Source organism: Schistocerca cancellata, unplaced genomic scaffold, assembly GCF_023864275.1.
Source record: "Schistocerca cancellata isolate TAMUIC-IGC-003103 unplaced genomic scaffold, iqSchCanc2.1 HiC_scaffold_320, whole genome shotgun sequence".
In the NCBI taxonomy this organism is placed as follows: Eukaryota; Metazoa; Arthropoda; class Insecta; order Orthoptera; family Acrididae; genus Schistocerca; species Schistocerca cancellata.
This window is the reverse complement of record NW_026046338.1, coordinates 156131-168408: the sequence shown is the minus strand read 5'-3', so window position 1 is coordinate 168408 and position 12278 is coordinate 156131. Positions and strand designations below refer to the sequence as shown.

Sequence of the window (12278 nt, the reverse complement as noted above, 5' to 3'; positions counted from 1 at the left end):
CATGCTGTGCTGGGAGAAGAGGAAAAGGGAAGCTGTAAGTAGCAATAAGAGGAAGTAAACATTTTCCCGCTGAAGCGTTGAAACGTTGTGGATAACAAACAAGAAATACGTTGGCGCCCCAGCAACAGCACCACCATCAGTCACAGAAAATTAAATGCCCCGGGTGAGGATCGAACTCACGACCTTAAGATTATGAGACTTACGCGCTGCCTACTGCGCTACCGAGGCACGGGTGAAGGGTTTCTCCTGGAAACTGGGTAAGTTGCGTACCCAATATTAGACGTAGAAACACTGTTCTTCCTGGATAACGTGTTCTGTTGCTACAATTTCATTGCCGGCCCAGTTGATTGCGGTGTTGCGGCAGCATTATCGCGGGAAAAGCAAAATGATGCATCGGCCGGGAATCGAACCCGGGCCGCCCGCGTGGCAGGCGAGCATTCTACCACTGAACCACCGATGCTCGGGCCAGCGGTAACTTCACGCTGCTTCCCGAGCAGATGTCTCAAGGGAAAGTGGGGCTGCCGTCAAGCGCCGTAGCATTCTGTGCGGAAGACGCTGCAGACGCTGAATCCTGCACTGCACTGCACTGCACTGCTTAAAAATGCCGCCAGAACGCGGTCCTCTGCGTACTCTTGCGTCGCCGGCGCCGACTCTTGCCAAAGGATGCGAAGTGTGCGTGGATACGCCGTCCGAATGCAACTGGATGTGTTCCCCTAGCCTACCTCGAAATGCGCCTGCAGGTACGATCACCTTCGGCCGCTGCCGACAGGCGGGAAGCCGACACCGCGCGGCGTCGTGGCGCTCGCTTGTGCGGTGGTGGTGTAATGGTCAGCATAGTTGCCTTCCAAGCAGTTGATCCGGGTTCGATTCCCGGCCACCGCAGCAGGCTTTTAATTTCGCGTATGAGTACTTTTGCCGCGCGCTCTTAAATTATTGTTTTTTCCCCCCTCTTACTCGCTGCATACCAGCCCTTAGTGTGTCTCGACTTGTCTCGACTTTGCTCAGCTGACGCGAGAGCTGACGCTCTCAAATCGGCCTATATCAAAACGACAAGCACGATAAACGACTGAGAGAGGGGAGGAGAGGCGAGGCGATGGACACACAGCACGCCCCTTCATTTCACGGTGGCGTCTCCCTGACCGAATCGGGCTGTAGCTCCGAAAAGAAAAATAGGAAGTAAAACTGCCAATAGTACCCTGTGTTCCCATGCGCTCACCCGCCCAAGTACTGACAAGGGCCAAAGTTGTTACGCATCGGCAATCAGACATTTTCTTTCATTTTCTCTTCATCGGTTGAGAACCAGTGTATTCAAAATATTATGCCCATTGCCGAGTGAATGCTGTAGCGCTTCCCGACAAGTCGGGTTCGGATCCTCTGTCAACTTCCACGCATGGTGATGATCTTTTGGTCATCACACTCGCCAGCTGAAATCGGCGCTGCCTTTTCGTAGTAGTAAAAGAGTAGTGGCCCGTGGGGGGATCGAACCCGCGACCTTCGCGTTATTAGCACGACGCTCTAACCAACTGAGCTAACGGGCCTCGGCAGATGCAGTTGCTCAGCCCTAAACTGGAAACAGCTGGCATGAAGCCATACACCATTTCTATGGTCGTCGTGTGTCTGCTTCCCTAGTCTATATTCTGCTGACGGTCACGAAACAGTAGCTATATTGCGAGCAGGACGGGAAACGGCCGCTCGGACAGCTCAAACTTGTCACGATTCGTGTGGAAAAAAAATTCCGTTCCGGTACCGGGAATCGAACCCGGGCCTCCTGGGTGAAAGCCAGGTATCCTAGCCACTAGACCACACCGGATGTGGTCGTTCCATTGGACCGTTCGTACGGTCGCTTGTCGCACTTCGTGTCGAGTGCCACGTCGGCGCCCTTCTCTCTTTGCGAGCATCTTTGCACATACTGACTGGCAAGGCGCGCACCTCAAACGTCGCAGAGCAATGCTTTTGGCTTCATGCTGTGCTGGGAGAAGAGGAAAAGGGAAGCTGTAAGTAGCAATAAGAGGAAGTAAACATTTTCCCGCTGAAGCGTTGAAACGTTGTGGATAACAAACAAGAAATACGTTGGCGCCCCAGCAACAGCACCACCATCAGTCACAGAAAATTAAATGCCCCGGGTGAGGATCGAACTCACGACCTTAAGATTATGAGACTTACGCGCTGCCTACTGCGCTACCGAGGCACGGGTGAAGGGTTTCTCCTGGAAACTGGGTAAGTTGCGTACCCAATATTAGACGTAGAAACACTGTTCTTCCTGGATAACGTGTTCTGTTGCTACAATTTCATTGCCGGCCCAGTTGATTGCGGTGTTGCGGCAGCATTATCGCGGGAAAAGCAAAATGATGCATCGGCCGGGAATCGAACCCGGGCCGCCCGCGTGGCAGGCGAGCATTCTACCACTGAACCACCGATGCTCGGGCCAGCGGTAACTTCACGCTGCTTCCCGAGCAGATGTCTCAAGGGAAAGTGGGGCTGCCGTCAAGCGCCGTAGCATTCTGTGCGGAAGACGCTGCAGACGCTGAATCCTGCACTGCACTGCACTGCACTGCTTAAAAATGCCGCCAGAACGCGGTCCTCTGCGTACTCTTGCGTCGCCGGCGCCGACTCTTGCCAAAGGATGCGAAGTGTGCGTGGATACGCCGTCCGAATGCAACTGGATGTGTTCCCCTAGCCTACCTCGAAATGCGCCTGCAGGTACGATCACCTTCGGCCGCTGCCGACAGGCGGGAAGCCGACACCGCGCGGCGTCGTGGCGCTCGCTTGTGCGGTGGTGGTGTAATGGTCAGCATAGTTGCCTTCCAAGCAGTTGATCCGGGTTCGATTCCCGGCCACCGCAGCAGGCTTTTAATTTCGCGTATGAGTACTTTTGCCGCGCGCTCTTAAATTATTGTTTTTTCCCCCCTCTTACTCGCTGCATACCAGCCCTTAGTGTGTCTCGACTTGTCTCGACTTTGCTCAGCTGACGCGAGAGCTGACGCTCTCAAATCGGCCTATATCAAAACGACAAGCACGATAAACGACTGAGAGAGGGGAGGAGAGGCGAGGCGATGGACACACAGCACGCCCCTTCATTTCACGGTGGCGTCTCCCTGACCGAATCGGGCTGTAGCTCCGAAAAGAAAAATAGGAAGTAAAACTGCCAATAGTACCCTGTGTTCCCATGCGCTCACCCGCCCAAGTACTGACAAGGGCCAAAGTTGTTACGCATCGGCAATCAGACATTTTCTTTCATTTTCTCTTCATCGGTTGAGAACCAGTGTATTCAAAATATTATGCCCATTGCCGAGTGAATGCTGTAGCGCTTCCCGACAAGTCGGGTTCGGATCCTCTGTCAACTTCCACGCATGGTGATGATCTTTTGGTCATCACACTCGCCAGCTGAAATCGGCGCTGCCTTTTCGTAGTAGTAAAAGAGTAGTGGCCCGTGGGGGGATCGAACCCGCGACCTTCGCGTTATTAGCACGACGCTCTAACCAACTGAGCTAACGGGCCTCGGCAGATGCAGTTGCTCAGCCCTAAACTGGAAACAGCTGGCATGAAGCCATACACCATTTCTATGGTCGTCGTGTGTCTGCTTCCCTAGTCTATATTCTGCTGACGGTCACGAAACAGTAGCTATATTGCGAGCAGGACGGGAAACGGCCGCTCGGACAGCTCAAACTTGTCACGATTCGTGTGGAAAAAAAATTCCGTTCCGGTACCGGGAATCGAACCCGGGCCTCCTGGGTGAAAGCCAGGTATCCTAGCCACTAGACCACACCGGATGTGGTCGTTCCATTGGACCGTTCGTACGGTCGCTTGTCGCACTTCGTGTCGAGTGCCACGTCGGCGCCCTTCTCTCTTTGCGAGCATCTTTGCACATACTGACTGGCAAGGCGCGCACCTCAAACGTCGCAGAGCAATGCTTTTGGCTTCATGCTGTGCTGGGAGAAGAGGAAAAGGGAAGCTGTAAGTAGCAATAAGAGGAAGTAAACATTTTCCCGCTGAAGCGTTGAAACGTTGTGGATAACAAACAAGAAATACGTTGGCGCCCCAGCAACAGCACCACCATCAGTCACAGAAAATTAAATGCCCCGGGTGAGGATCGAACTCACGACCTTAAGATTATGAGACTTACGCGCTGCCTACTGCGCTACCGAGCCACGGGTGAACCGTTTCTCCTGGAAACTAGGTAAGTTGCGTACCCAATATTAGACGTAGAAACACTGTTCTTCCTGGATAACGTGTTCTGTTGCTACAATTTCATTGCCGGCCCAGTTGATTGCGGTGTTGCGGCAGCATTATCGCGGGAAAAGCAAAATGATGCATCGGCCGGGAATCGAACCCGGGCCGCCCGCGTGGCAGGCGAGCATTCTACCACTGAACCACCGATGCTCGGGCCAGCGGTAACTTCACGCTGCTTCCCGAGCAGATGTCTCAAGGGAAAGTGGGGCTGCCGTCAAGCGCCGTAGCATTCTGTGCGGAAGACGCTGCAGACGCTGAATCCTGCACTGCACTGCACTGCACTGCTTAAAAATGCCGCCAGAACGCGGTCCTCTGCGTACTCTTGCGTCGCCGGCGCCGACTCTTGCCAAAGGATGCGAAGTGTGCGTGGATACGCCGTCCGAATGCAACTGGATGTGTTCCCCTAGCCTACCTCGAAATGCGCCTGCAGGTACGATCACCTTCGGCCGCTGCCGACAGGCGGGAAGCCGACACCGCGCGGCGTCGTGGCGCTCGCTTGTGCGGTGGTGGTGTAATGGTCAGCATAGTTGCCTTCCAAGCAGTTGATCTGGGTTCGATTCCCGGCCACCGCAGCAGGCTTTTAATTTCGCGTATGAGTACTTTTGCCGCGCGCTCTTAAATTATTGTTTTTTCCCCCCTCTTACTCGCTGCATACCAGCCCTTAGTGTGTCTCGACTTGTCTCGACTTTGCTCAGCTGACGCGAGAGCTGACGCTCTCAAATCGGCCTATATCAAAACGACAAGCACGATAAACGACTGAGAGAGGGGAGGAGAGGCGAGGCGATGGACACACAGCACGCCCCTTCATTTCACGGTGGCGTCTCCCTGACCGAATCGGGCTGTAGCTCCGAAAAGAAAAATAGGAAGTAAAACTGCCAATAGTACCCTGTGTTCCCATGCGCTCACCCGCCCAAGTACTGACAAGGGCCAAAGTTGTTACGCATCGGCAATCAGACATTTTCTTTCATTTTCTCTTCATCGGTTGAGAACCAGTGTATTCAAAATATTATGCCCATTGCCGAGTGAATGCTGTAGCGCTTCCCGACAAGTCGGGTTCGGATCCTCTGTCAACTTCCACGCATGGTGATGATCTTTTGGTCATCACACTCGCCAGCTGAAATCGGCGCTGCCTTTTCGTAGTAGTAAAAGAGTAGTGGCCCGTGGGGGGATCGAACCCGCGACCTTCGCGTTATTAGCACGACGCTCTAACCAACTGAGCTAACGGGCCTCGGCAGATGCAGTTGCTCAGCCCTAAACTGGAAACAGCTGGCATGAAGCCATACACCATTTCTATGGTCGTCGTGTGTCTGCTTCCCTAGTCTATATTCTGCTGACGGTCACGAAACAGTAGCTATATTGCGAGCAGGACGGGAAACGGCCGCTCGGACAGCTCAAACTTGTCACGATTCGTGTGGAAAAAAAATTCCGTTCCGGTACCGTGAATCGAACCCGGGCCTCCTGGGTGAAAGCCAGGTATCCTAGCCACTAGACCACACCGGATGTGGTCGTTCCATTGGACCGTTCGTACGGTCGCTTGTCGCACTTCGTGTCGAGTGCCACGTCGGCGCCCTTCTCTCTTTGCGAGCATCTTTGCACATACTGACTGGCAAGGCGCGCACCTCAAACGTCGCAGAGCAATGCTTTTGGCTTCATGCTGTGCTGGGAGAAGAGGAAAAGGGAAGCTGTAAGTAGCAATAAGAGGAAGTAAACATTTTCCCGCTGAAGCGTTGAAACGTTGTGGATAACAAACAAGAAATACGTTGGCGCCCCAGCAACAGCACCACCATCAGTCACAGAAAATTAAATGCCCCGGGTGAGGATCGAACTCACGACCTTAAGATTATGAGACTTACGCGCTGCCTACTGCGCTACCGAGCCACGGGTGAACCGTTTCTCCTGGAAACTAGGTAAGTTGCGTACCCAATATTAGACGTAGAAACACTGTTCTTCCTGGATAACGTGTTCTGTTGCTACAATTTCATTGCCGGCCCAGTTGATTGCGGTGTTGCGGCAGCATTATCGCGGGAAAAGCAAAATGATGCATCGGCCGGGAATCGAACCCGGGCCGCCCGCGTGGCAGGCGAGCATTCTACCACTGAACCACCGATGCTCGGGCCAGCGGTAACTTCACGCTGCTTCCCGAGCAGATGTCTCAAGGGAAAGTGGGGCTGCCGTCAAGCGCCGTAGCATTCTGTGCGGAAGACGCTGCAGACGCTGAATCCTGCACTGCACTGCACTGCACTGCTTAAAAATGCCGCCAGAACGCGGTCCTCTGCGTACTCTTGCGTCGCCGGCGCCGACTCTTGCCAAAGGATGCGAAGTGTGCGTGGATACGCCGTCCGAATGCAACTGGATGTGTTCCCCTAGCCTACCTCGAAATGCGCCTGCAGGTACGATCACCTTCGGCCGCTGCCGACAGGCGGGAAGCCGACACCGCGCGGCGTCGTGGCGCTCGCTTGTGCGGTGGTGGTGTAATGGTCAGCATAGTTGCCTTCCAAGCAGTTGATCTGGGTTCGATTCCCGGCCACCGCAGCAGGCTTTTAATTTCGCGTATGAGTACTTTTGCCGCGCGCTCTTAAATTATTGTTTTTTCCCCCCTCTTACTCGCTGCATACCAGCCCTTAGTGTGTCTCGACTTGTCTCGACTTTGCTCAGCTGACGCGAGAGCTGACGCTCTCAAATCGGCCTATATCAAAACGACAAGCACGATAAACGACTGAGAGAGGGGAGGAGAGGCGAGGCGATGGACACACAGCACGCCCCTTCATTTCACGGTGGCGTCTCCCTGACCGAATCGGGCTGTAGCTCCGAAAAGAAAAATAGGAAGTAAAACTGCCAATAGTACCCTGTGTTCCCATGCGCTCACCCGCCCAAGTACTGACAAGGGCCAAAGTTGTTACGCATCGGCAATCAGACATTTTCTTTCATTTTCTCTTCATCGGTTGAGAACCAGTGTATTCAAAATATTATGCCCATTGCCGAGTGAATGCTGTAGCGCTTCCCGACAAGTCGGGTTCGGATCCTCTGTCAACTTCCACGCATGGTGATGATCTTTTGGTCATCACACTCGCCAGCTGAAATCGGCGCTGCCTTTTCGTAGTAGTAAAAGAGTAGTGGCCCGTGGGGGGATCGAACCCGCGACCTTCGCGTTATTAGCACGACGCTCTAACCAACTGAGCTAACGGGCCTCGGCAGATGCAGTTGCTCAGCCCTAAACTGGAAACAGCTGGCATGAAGCCATACACCATTTCTATGGTCGTCGTGTGTCTGCTTCCCTAGTCTATATTCTGCTGACGGTCACGAAACAGTAGCTATATTGCGAGCAGGACGGGAAACGGCCGCTCGGACAGCTCAAACTTGTCACGATTCGTGTGGAAAAAAAATTCCGTTCCGGTACCGGGAATCGAACCCGGGCCTCCTGGGTGAAAGCCAGGTATCCTAGCCACTAGACCACACCGGATGTGGTCGTTCCATTGGACCGTTCGTACGGTCGCTTGTCGCACTTCGTGTCGAGTGCCACGTCGGCGCCCTTCTCTCTTTGCGAGCATCTTTGCACATACTGACTGGCAAGGCGCGCACCTCAAACGTCGCAGAGCAATGCTTTTGGCTTCATGCTGTGCTGGGAGAAGAGGAAAAGGGAAGCTGTAAGTAGCAATAAGAGGAAGTAAACATTTTCCCGCTGAAGCGTTGAAACGTTGTGGATAACAAACAAGAAATACGTTGGCGCCCCAGCAACAGCACCACCATCAGTCACAGAAAATTAAATGCCCCGGGTGAGGATCGAACTCACGACCTTAAGATTATGAGACTTACGCGCTGCCTACTGCGCTACCGAGCCACGGGTGAACCGTTTCTCCTGGAAACTAGGTAAGTTGCGTACCCAATATTAGACGTAGAAACACTGTTCTTCCTGGATAACGTGTTCTGTTGCTACAATTTCATTGCCGGCCCAGTTGATTGCGGTGTTGCGGCAGCATTATCGCGGGAAAAGCAAAATGATGCATCGGCCGGGAATCGAACCCGGGCCGCCCGCGTGGCAGGCGAGCATTCTACCACTGAACCACCGATGCTCGGGCCAGCGGTAACTTCACGCTGCTTCCCGAGCAGATGTCTCAAGGGAAAGTGGGGCTGCCGTCAAGCGCCGTAGCATTCTGTGCGGAAGACGCTGCAGACGCTGAATCCTGCACTGCACTGCACTGCACTGCTTAAAAATGCCGCCAGAACGCGGTCCTCTGCGTACTCTTGCGTCGCCGGCGCCGACTCTTGCCAAAGGATGCGAAGTGTGCGTGGATACGCCGTCCGAATGCAACTGGATGTGTTCCCCTAGCCTACCTCGAAATGCGCCTGCAGGTACGATCACCTTCGGCCGCTGCCGACAGGCGGGAAGCCGACACCGCGCGGCGTCGTGGCGCTCGCTTGTGCGGTGGTGGTGTAATGGTCAGCATAGTTGCCTTCCAAGCAGTTGATCTGGGTTCGATTCCCGGCCACCGCAGCAGGCTTTTAATTTCGCGTATGAGTACTTTTGCCGCGCGCTCTTAAATTATTGTTTTTTCCCCCCTCTTACTCGCTGCATACCAGCCCTTAGTGTGTCTCGACTTGTCTCGACTTTGCTCAGCTGACGCGAGAGCTGACGCTCTCAAATCGGCCTATATCAAAACGACAAGCACGATAAACGACTGAGAGAGGGGAGGAGAGGCGAGGCGATGGACACACAGCACGCCCCTTCATTTCACGGTGGCGTCTCCCTGACCGAATCGGGCTGTAGCTCCGAAAAGAAAAATAGCAAGTAAAACTGCCAATAGTACCCTGTGTTCCCATGCGCTCACCCGCCCAAGTACTGACAAGGGCCAAAGTTGTTACGCATCGGCAATCAGACATTTTCTTTCATTTTCTCTTCATCGGTTGAGAACCAGTGTATTCAAAATATTATGCCCATTGCCGAGTGAATGCTGTAGCGCTTCCCGACAAGTCGGGTTCGGATCCTCTGTCAACTTCCACGCATGGTGATGATCTTTTGGTCATCACACTCGCCAGCTGAAATCGGCGCTGCCTTTTCGTAGTAGTAAAAGAGTAGTGGCCCGTGGGGGGATCGAACCCGCGACCTTCGCGTTATTAGCACGACGCTCTAACCAACTGAGCTAACGGGCCTCGGCAGATGCAGTTGCTCAGCCCTAAACTGGAAACAGCTGGCATGAAGCCATACACCATTTCTATGGTCGTCGTGTGTCTGCTTCCCTAGTCTATATTCTGCTGACGGTCACGAAACAGTAGCTATATTGCGAGCAGGACGGGAAACGGCCGCTCGGACAGCTCAAACTTGTCACGATTCGTGTGGAAAAAAAATTCCGTTCCGGTACCGTGAATCGAACCCGGGCCTCCTGGGTGAAAGCCAGGTATCCTAGCCACTAGACCACACCGGATGTGGTCGTTCCATTGGACCGTTCGTACGGTCGCTTGTCGCACTTCGTGTCGAGTGCCACGTCGGCGCCCTTCTCTCTTTGCGAGCATCTTTGCACATACTGACTGGCAAGGCGCGCACCTCAAACGTCGCAGAGCAATGCTTTTGGCTTCATGCTGTGCTGGGAGAAGAGGAAAAGGGAAGCTGTAAGTAGCAATAAGAGGAAGTAAACATTTTCCCGCTGAAGCGTTGAAACGTTGTGGATAACAAACAAGAAATACGTTGGCGCCCCAGCAACAGCACCACCATCAGTCACAGAAAATTAAATGCCCCGGGTGAGGATCGAACTCACGACCTTAAGATTATGAGACTTACGCGCTGCCTACTGCGCTACCGAGCCACGGGTGAACCGTTTCTCCTGGAAACTAGGTAAGTTGCGTACCCAATATTAGACGTAGAAACACTGTTCTTCCTGGATAACGTGTTCTGTTGCTACAATTTCATTGCCGGCCCAGTTGATTGCGGTGTTGCGGCAGCATTATCGCGGGAAAAGCAAAATGATGCATCGGCCGGGAATCGAACCCGGGCCGCCCGCGTGGCAGGCGAGCATTCTACCACTGAACCACCGATGCTCGGGCCAGCGGTAACTTCACGCTGCTTCCCGAGCAGATGTCTCAAGGGAAAGTGGGGCTGCCGTCAAGCGCCGTAGCATTCTGTGCGGAAGACGCTGCAGACGCTGAATCCTGCACTGCACTGCACTGCACTGCTTAAAAATGCCGCCAGAACGCGGTCCTCTGCGTACTCTTGCGTCGCCGGCGCCGACTCTTGCCAAAGGATGCGAAGTGTGCGTGGATACGCCGTCCGAATGCAACTGGATGTGTTCCCCTAGCCTACCTCGAAATGCGCCTGCAGGTACGATCACCTTCGGCCGCTGCCGACAGGCGGGAAGCCGACACCGCGCGGCGTCGTGGCGCTCGCTTGTGCGGTGGTGGTGTAATGGTCAGCATAGTTGCCTTCCAAGCAGTTGATCTGGGTTCGATTCCCGGCCACCGCAGCAGGCTTTTAATTTCGCGTATGAGTACTTTTGCCGCGCGCTCTTAAATTATTGTTTTTTCCCCCCTCTTACTCGCTGCATACCAGCCCTTAGTGTGTCTCGACTTGTCTCGACTTTGCTCAGCTGACGCGAGAGCTGACGCTCTCAAATCGGCCTATATCAAAACGACAAGCACGATAAACGACTGAGAGAGGGGAGGAGAGGCGAGGCGATGGACACACAGCACGCCCCTTCATTTCACGGTGGCGTCTCCCTGACCGAATCGGGCTGTAGCTCCGAAAAGAAAAATAGGAAGTAAAACTGCCAATAGTACCCTGTGTTCCCATGCGCTCACCCGCCCAAGTACTGACAAGGGCCAAAGTTGTTACGCATCGGCAATCAGACATTTTCTTTCATTTTCTCTTCATCGGTTGAGAACCAGTGTATTCAAAATATTATGCCCATTGCCGAGTGAATGCTGTAGCGCTTCCCGACAAGTCGGGTTCGGATCCTCTGTCAACTTCCACGCATGGTGATGATCTTTTGGTCATCACACTCGCCAGCTGAAATCGGCGCTGCCTTTTCGTAGTAGTAAAAGAGTAGTGGCCCGTGGGGGGATCGAACCCGCGACCTTCGCGTTATTAGCACGACGCTCTAACCAACTGAGCTAACGGGCCTCGGCAGATGCAGTTGCTCAGCCCTAAACTGGAAACAGCTGGCATGAAGCCATACACCATTTCTATGGTCGTCGTGTGTCTGCTTCCCTAGTCTATATTCTGCTGACGGTCACGAAACAGTAGCTATATTGCGAGCAGGACGGGAAACGGCCGCTCGGACAGCTCAAACTTGTCACGATTCGTGTGGAAAAAAAATTCCGTTCCGGTACCGGGAATCGAACCCGGGCCTCCTGGGTGAAAGCCAGGTATCCTAGCCACTAGACCACACCGGATGTGGTCGTTCCATTGGACCGTTCGTACGGTCGCTTGTCGCACTTCGTGTCGAGTGCCACGTCGGCGCCCTTCTCTCTTTGCGAGCATCTTTGCACATACTGACTGGCAAGGCGCGCACCTCAAACGTCGCAGAGCAATGCTTTTGGCTTCATGCTGTGCTGGGAGAAGAGGAAAAGGGAAGCTGTAAGTAGCAATAAGAGGAAGTAAACATTTTCCCGCTGAAGCGTTGAAACGTTGTGGATAACAAACAAGAAATACGTTGGCGCCCCAGCAACAGCACCACCATCAGTCACAGAAAATTAAATGCCCCGGGTGAGGATCGAACTCACGACCTTAAGATTATGAGACTTACGCGCTGCCTACTGCGCTACCGAGCCACGGGTGAACCGTTTCTCCTGGAAACTAGGTAAGTTGCGTACCCAATATTAGACGTAGAAACACTGTTCTTCCTGGATAACGTGTTCTGTTGCTACAATTTCATTGCCGGCCCAGTTGATTGCGGTGTTGCGGCAGCATTATCGCGGGAAAAGCAAAATGATGCATCGGCCGGGAATCGAACCCGGGCCGCCCGCGTGGCAGGCGAGCATTCTACCACTGAACCACCGATGCTCGGGCCAGCGGTAACTTCACGCTGCTTCCCGAGCAGATGTCTCAAGGGAAAGTGGGG

At 53.8% G+C, this 12278-nt stretch overlaps 32 non-coding genes across 32 annotated transcripts; 6 read left to right on the top strand and 26 right to left on the bottom strand.

Moving 5' to 3' along the window:
• Positions 1–155: 155 nt before the first annotated feature.
• Trnam-cau (transfer RNA methionine (anticodon CAU)) lies at positions 156–228 on the bottom strand. The gene has a single exon. It is a non-coding gene; the product is annotated as a tRNA-Met (tRNA).
• Positions 229–389: 161 nt separating this feature from the next.
• On the bottom strand, positions 390–460 carry Trnag-gcc (transfer RNA glycine (anticodon GCC)). The gene has a single exon. It is a non-coding gene; the product is annotated as a tRNA-Gly (tRNA).
• A 350-nt stretch (positions 461–810) lies between these two features.
• On the top strand, positions 811–882 carry Trnag-ucc (transfer RNA glycine (anticodon UCC)). Its single transcript has one exon. It is a non-coding gene; the product is annotated as a tRNA-Gly (tRNA).
• Positions 883–1464: 582 nt separating this feature from the next.
• On the bottom strand, positions 1465–1538 carry Trnai-aau (transfer RNA isoleucine (anticodon AAU)). The gene has a single exon. It is a non-coding gene; the product is annotated as a tRNA-Ile (tRNA).
• A 200-nt stretch (positions 1539–1738) lies between these two features.
• Trnae-uuc (transfer RNA glutamic acid (anticodon UUC)) lies at positions 1739–1810 on the bottom strand. The gene has a single exon. It is a non-coding gene; the product is annotated as a tRNA-Glu (tRNA).
• A 305-nt stretch (positions 1811–2115) lies between these two features.
• Trnam-cau (transfer RNA methionine (anticodon CAU)) lies at positions 2116–2188 on the bottom strand. The gene has a single exon. It is a non-coding gene; the product is annotated as a tRNA-Met (tRNA).
• Positions 2189–2349: 161 nt separating this feature from the next.
• Trnag-gcc (transfer RNA glycine (anticodon GCC)) lies at positions 2350–2420 on the bottom strand. Its single transcript has one exon. It is a non-coding gene; the product is annotated as a tRNA-Gly (tRNA).
• A 350-nt stretch (positions 2421–2770) lies between these two features.
• Positions 2771–2842, top strand: Trnag-ucc (transfer RNA glycine (anticodon UCC)). The gene has a single exon. It is a non-coding gene; the product is annotated as a tRNA-Gly (tRNA).
• A 582-nt stretch (positions 2843–3424) lies between these two features.
• Trnai-aau (transfer RNA isoleucine (anticodon AAU)) lies at positions 3425–3498 on the bottom strand. Its single transcript has one exon. It is a non-coding gene; the product is annotated as a tRNA-Ile (tRNA).
• A 200-nt stretch (positions 3499–3698) lies between these two features.
• Positions 3699–3770, bottom strand: Trnae-uuc (transfer RNA glutamic acid (anticodon UUC)). Its single transcript has one exon. It is a non-coding gene; the product is annotated as a tRNA-Glu (tRNA).
• A 305-nt stretch (positions 3771–4075) lies between these two features.
• On the bottom strand, positions 4076–4148 carry Trnam-cau (transfer RNA methionine (anticodon CAU)). Its single transcript has one exon. It is a non-coding gene; the product is annotated as a tRNA-Met (tRNA).
• A 161-nt stretch (positions 4149–4309) lies between these two features.
• On the bottom strand, positions 4310–4380 carry Trnag-gcc (transfer RNA glycine (anticodon GCC)). Its single transcript has one exon. It is a non-coding gene; the product is annotated as a tRNA-Gly (tRNA).
• A 350-nt stretch (positions 4381–4730) lies between these two features.
• Positions 4731–4802, top strand: Trnag-ucc (transfer RNA glycine (anticodon UCC)). Its single transcript has one exon. It is a non-coding gene; the product is annotated as a tRNA-Gly (tRNA).
• A 582-nt stretch (positions 4803–5384) lies between these two features.
• Trnai-aau (transfer RNA isoleucine (anticodon AAU)) lies at positions 5385–5458 on the bottom strand. The gene has a single exon. It is a non-coding gene; the product is annotated as a tRNA-Ile (tRNA).
• Positions 5459–5658: 200 nt separating this feature from the next.
• On the bottom strand, positions 5659–5730 carry Trnae-uuc (transfer RNA glutamic acid (anticodon UUC)). Its single transcript has one exon. It is a non-coding gene; the product is annotated as a tRNA-Glu (tRNA).
• A 305-nt stretch (positions 5731–6035) lies between these two features.
• Positions 6036–6108, bottom strand: Trnam-cau (transfer RNA methionine (anticodon CAU)). The gene has a single exon. It is a non-coding gene; the product is annotated as a tRNA-Met (tRNA).
• A 161-nt stretch (positions 6109–6269) lies between these two features.
• Trnag-gcc (transfer RNA glycine (anticodon GCC)) lies at positions 6270–6340 on the bottom strand. Its single transcript has one exon. It is a non-coding gene; the product is annotated as a tRNA-Gly (tRNA).
• A 350-nt stretch (positions 6341–6690) lies between these two features.
• Trnag-ucc (transfer RNA glycine (anticodon UCC)) lies at positions 6691–6762 on the top strand. Its single transcript has one exon. It is a non-coding gene; the product is annotated as a tRNA-Gly (tRNA).
• Positions 6763–7344: 582 nt separating this feature from the next.
• Trnai-aau (transfer RNA isoleucine (anticodon AAU)) lies at positions 7345–7418 on the bottom strand. The gene has a single exon. It is a non-coding gene; the product is annotated as a tRNA-Ile (tRNA).
• A 200-nt stretch (positions 7419–7618) lies between these two features.
• On the bottom strand, positions 7619–7690 carry Trnae-uuc (transfer RNA glutamic acid (anticodon UUC)). Its single transcript has one exon. It is a non-coding gene; the product is annotated as a tRNA-Glu (tRNA).
• A 305-nt stretch (positions 7691–7995) lies between these two features.
• Trnam-cau (transfer RNA methionine (anticodon CAU)) lies at positions 7996–8068 on the bottom strand. Its single transcript has one exon. It is a non-coding gene; the product is annotated as a tRNA-Met (tRNA).
• Positions 8069–8229: 161 nt separating this feature from the next.
• On the bottom strand, positions 8230–8300 carry Trnag-gcc (transfer RNA glycine (anticodon GCC)). Its single transcript has one exon. It is a non-coding gene; the product is annotated as a tRNA-Gly (tRNA).
• Positions 8301–8650: 350 nt separating this feature from the next.
• Positions 8651–8722, top strand: Trnag-ucc (transfer RNA glycine (anticodon UCC)). Its single transcript has one exon. It is a non-coding gene; the product is annotated as a tRNA-Gly (tRNA).
• A 582-nt stretch (positions 8723–9304) lies between these two features.
• On the bottom strand, positions 9305–9378 carry Trnai-aau (transfer RNA isoleucine (anticodon AAU)). The gene has a single exon. It is a non-coding gene; the product is annotated as a tRNA-Ile (tRNA).
• A 200-nt stretch (positions 9379–9578) lies between these two features.
• On the bottom strand, positions 9579–9650 carry Trnae-uuc (transfer RNA glutamic acid (anticodon UUC)). Its single transcript has one exon. It is a non-coding gene; the product is annotated as a tRNA-Glu (tRNA).
• Positions 9651–9955: 305 nt separating this feature from the next.
• Trnam-cau (transfer RNA methionine (anticodon CAU)) lies at positions 9956–10028 on the bottom strand. Its single transcript has one exon. It is a non-coding gene; the product is annotated as a tRNA-Met (tRNA).
• Positions 10029–10189: 161 nt separating this feature from the next.
• Positions 10190–10260, bottom strand: Trnag-gcc (transfer RNA glycine (anticodon GCC)). Its single transcript has one exon. It is a non-coding gene; the product is annotated as a tRNA-Gly (tRNA).
• Positions 10261–10610: 350 nt separating this feature from the next.
• On the top strand, positions 10611–10682 carry Trnag-ucc (transfer RNA glycine (anticodon UCC)). The gene has a single exon. It is a non-coding gene; the product is annotated as a tRNA-Gly (tRNA).
• Positions 10683–11264: 582 nt separating this feature from the next.
• Positions 11265–11338, bottom strand: Trnai-aau (transfer RNA isoleucine (anticodon AAU)). Its single transcript has one exon. It is a non-coding gene; the product is annotated as a tRNA-Ile (tRNA).
• A 200-nt stretch (positions 11339–11538) lies between these two features.
• Trnae-uuc (transfer RNA glutamic acid (anticodon UUC)) lies at positions 11539–11610 on the bottom strand. The gene has a single exon. It is a non-coding gene; the product is annotated as a tRNA-Glu (tRNA).
• A 305-nt stretch (positions 11611–11915) lies between these two features.
• On the bottom strand, positions 11916–11988 carry Trnam-cau (transfer RNA methionine (anticodon CAU)). The gene has a single exon. It is a non-coding gene; the product is annotated as a tRNA-Met (tRNA).
• Positions 11989–12149: 161 nt separating this feature from the next.
• Positions 12150–12220, bottom strand: Trnag-gcc (transfer RNA glycine (anticodon GCC)). The gene has a single exon. It is a non-coding gene; the product is annotated as a tRNA-Gly (tRNA).
• Between the last annotated feature and the right edge of the window lie 58 nt (positions 12221–12278).